General features: G+C 51.7%; 1 pseudogene; it reads left to right on the top strand.

Moving 5' to 3' along the window:
* Positions 1-661: 661 nt before the first annotated feature.
* Positions 662-2,776, top strand: LOC100764667 (annotated as a pseudogene).
* The last annotated feature ends 846 nt before the right edge of the window (positions 2,777-3,622 follow it).

Genomic DNA, 3,622 nt, shown 5'->3' on the forward strand with positions numbered 1-3,622 from the left:
ATCATCAAGCCTCTATTTTGTATGTGTCGTCAGGGGCCACACACATGCACACACAGTCTCATGTATGTGTTTATGTGTGGGCAGGTACAGGAGCACATAGTCAATCAACATGGGGTATCATTCCTTAGGTACCATCTGCCTGCATCTCTTACCATGTTTATTTTTAAATTCTCTAGTACATGTATTTATGTTTATTTGTATGTGTGGATAAACACACAAGTGCCACAGTGAGAGTGTTGAGGTCAGACGACAACTTAAGGGGTTTGCTTTTCTCCTGAGATGTAGGTCCCAGGATTGAACTCGAGTCATCTGGCATAGGAGCAAGACTTGAGCCATTTTGCCAGCCCCTATCTTGTTATTTGATACAAAGTTTCTCACCGGCTAGCTCTCACCCCGCTAGCTGGAAACCCCAGGGATCCACCTGTCTCCACTTCCCCAGTGCTGCCATTCATTAAAAACATGTGCTGGGTTCCTGGGGGCCGGACCGCGTTCCGTACAGCAACATGGCCGCCCCCCAGGTGTGGTGGGCGGAAGCTCCACCACACCTGGGGGCCTGCAGTGGGGGTTGTGGGGAAAGGAAGGCGAGGGAACCATGCGAGGTTCTTTGATTCGCGGTGAGGGCGGCCTCGAGAGACCGTTTCAGAGGGGGATGTGATCCCCCATGGTCGCCGCTGACAGCATCATTGTGCTGGATGATGAAGATGAAGATGAAGCAGCTGCTCAAATGGGGCCCTCACAGCTCCCCTCCAATCCTGTCTCACTAGAGCCAGAAGCCTCTGGTCCCTCTGAGTCCCACAGGAATGGAGGAAGCCATAACTCAGGTGGCAGGAAGTGCTACAAGTTGGAGAACGAGAGGCTGTTTGAAGAGTTCCTCGAACTGTGTAAGGTGCAGACATCGGACCACCCTGAGGTGGTTCCATTCCTCCACAAACAGCAGCAGCGTACCCAGTCTCTGTTTCTGGCCTCTGCAGAGTTTTGCAACATCATGCCCCGGGTTCTGTCTCGGGCTCGGAACCGGCCAGCTAAGCTGTATGTGTACATTAATGAGCTCTGCACTGTTCTTAAAGCCCATTCAAGTAAGAAGAAGCAGAACTTGGCTCCTGCACCCTCCACGCCCAGTGAGCCCTCTGGTGGTAACCCTCCCACAGAGTCCTCCTCTGACCTTACAAATGCTGAGAACACTGCCTCGGAGGCCTCAAGGACGTGTGGTTCGCGGAGGCAGATCCAGCGCTTGGAGCAACTGCTGGCGCTGTATGTAGCAGAGGGAGACACTGCGGCTGCAGGAGGAGTTGGATCTGTCAGAGCTGGACGACCCCGACTCCACATATCTGCAGGAGGCCCGTCTGAAGTGGAAACTGATCTGCCTCTTTGGGCAGCTGTGTGAGTTGAAGGACTGCTCTTCACTGACTGGCCGGGTCATAGAGCAGCGAATCCTCTACCGTGTCACGCGCTACCCAGAGGTCAACAGGTGCATTGAGAGGCTCATCAACAAGCCAGGGCCTGATGCCTTTCCTGACTATGGAGACGTGCTGAGTGCTGTGGAGAGGGCCACCACCCGGCACAATCTCGGCCTTCCCCGACAGCAGCTCCAACTCATGGCTCAGGATGTGGGCATCGCCGCCACCACCGCCTCCTTGACCTCATCTACAACTTTGGCTGCCACTTCACAGATGACTATAAGCCAGGCTTTGACCCTGCCCTCTCAGATCTCACGTTGGCTCGTCGCTGTCGGGAAAACCGGAGCTTGCCCATGAGCCTGGGCTGGATGAGGTCATCTCCAAATATGCAATGATGCAAGACAAGAGTGAGGAGGGCAGAGGCAGAAGAGATGATTGAGGCTCCTAGGCAGGGCTTCCCATTCTTTGGGCTCCCCTAAAGTCTCCTTGGATTCTGGTGAGGGTTAGTGGACTGGCATCCCAGGAGTGCCCTACTACCTCCAGGGCTGAAACTGATGACGATAAGGATGATGAGGAAATTGATGGTGATGATGATGATGAGGAGGAGGCCACTGAAGATGAAGATGAAGATCTAGAACGGTTGCAGGAAATGAGGGGGATGATGGAGAAGAAGATGAGGAGGGAGGGGGAGACAATGAAGGAGATAAGGGCCCCACTAGAGGGAACTCACAAGGGGAGCAGCAAAACAAAGGACTGTCAGAGACAGCAGCGTCTCCAGGAGCTTCTCCAGACCCTTACAGCATAGATGCTGAGAGCAGCCGGGAACAGCCCCAAGAGCCATTCCTGGAAGAAGGGAGTCCTCTGTCCCAGAGTTTTCAGCTAGAGATTGAAGCCTTGCACGAGGATACCACCCGATGCCCTGAGGAGAGGGACATTTCCTCTTCTAGGAAACAGAAGATTCCCTCCCCACTGTCTTGGAAGATGTGGTCACCTCTATGTCCTTCAATGGGCGTGTCTCTTCTCACACTTGGCAAGATTCCAGTCCCCTGTGCAAGAGACCTCGGAAGGAAAAGAAGCCAGGAAAAGAAGCCGCTGGGTTCTGGACCATTAGAAAACAGCTATGTAGAGAGGCAAAAGGCTCGGCAGGGAAACGGGAAGAACGTGTGGACCCCGCCTACTGGATCTCCTCCGTGGCCGATTCCTCCACAAGGGTGGACTCTCCCAGCCATGGCCTGGTGACCAGCTCCCTCTGCAGCCCTTCTCCATCTCTGATGTCCCCAAGCCCCCAGCCTCAGTCTCCCTGGCCTTGTAGTTGTAAGATGAGTGTGGCCACGCAGTGTGATCCCGAAGAGATCACTGTGCTCCCAGACTCTGATTAGCAGCCTCCTCCCTTCCCTGCCTCCACAGTGTTTTGGATGGCTGTGGGCAGATGACTGAGCAGAGGATGGACTGGGCTCCTCCCCTTTTGGTGGCGTGTCTTTTGACAAAGAACCATTTTAAGTTTTACAGACACATTAATAAACAATGAATTTCTTTTCTTATTGTAAAAATAAATAAATAAATAAATAAATAAATAAATAAATGTGCCACCAAACTCAACTTTTTGTGTGGGAGTCCTGGCAGTCAAATTCCTGCCCTCCTGTTTGCACGACAAGCATTCTAGTAACTGAGCTATCTCCCCAGCCCTAGCCCAACACCTTCTTCCCTCAGCGCTTTGAGATAGATGGAACAAAGTAGAGAACAATGAGTCAGAGACCCATGAACACACACCATTCAGGCTTAACCATTGTTACTCACTTTTTCTCTACCTCCTAAACCATTAGACCCATAACACTAATAAAGACATTCTCTCCCATGTAGGGTGGGCCCTGGTATCTTCTATTTTGTTTTAATTTATTGTAAAAAAAAAAAAAAGTTCATTGGGACCTATGGTTATTTCTTTGTGTCAGACTGACTGGGCCATAACTGGCTAACCTTGGCACATCCCGGCTACCTCTCTTAGGGTATTTCTGGAAGATGTGTATGTGCATTTGAACTGGTGGGCTGGGTAAAGCAGATGGTCCTGCCAGGGTTGGGGACCTCCAACAATTCAGGTTGGAGAATGTGTTCTCTGTCTGATTTCTTGAGCCAGAATATATGTGTCCTGTCTTCTGTCCTCTGGCTATGAGGCTGTTGGCCTGGGCAGGAAGCTGCATTCAGTGGCTAGCTCTTGGGAGTGTGTGCCA

Source organism: Cricetulus griseus, chromosome 3, assembly GCF_003668045.3.
Source record: "Cricetulus griseus strain 17A/GY chromosome 3, alternate assembly CriGri-PICRH-1.0, whole genome shotgun sequence".
Lineage (NCBI taxonomy): Eukaryota > Metazoa > Chordata > Mammalia > Rodentia > Cricetidae > Cricetulus > Cricetulus griseus.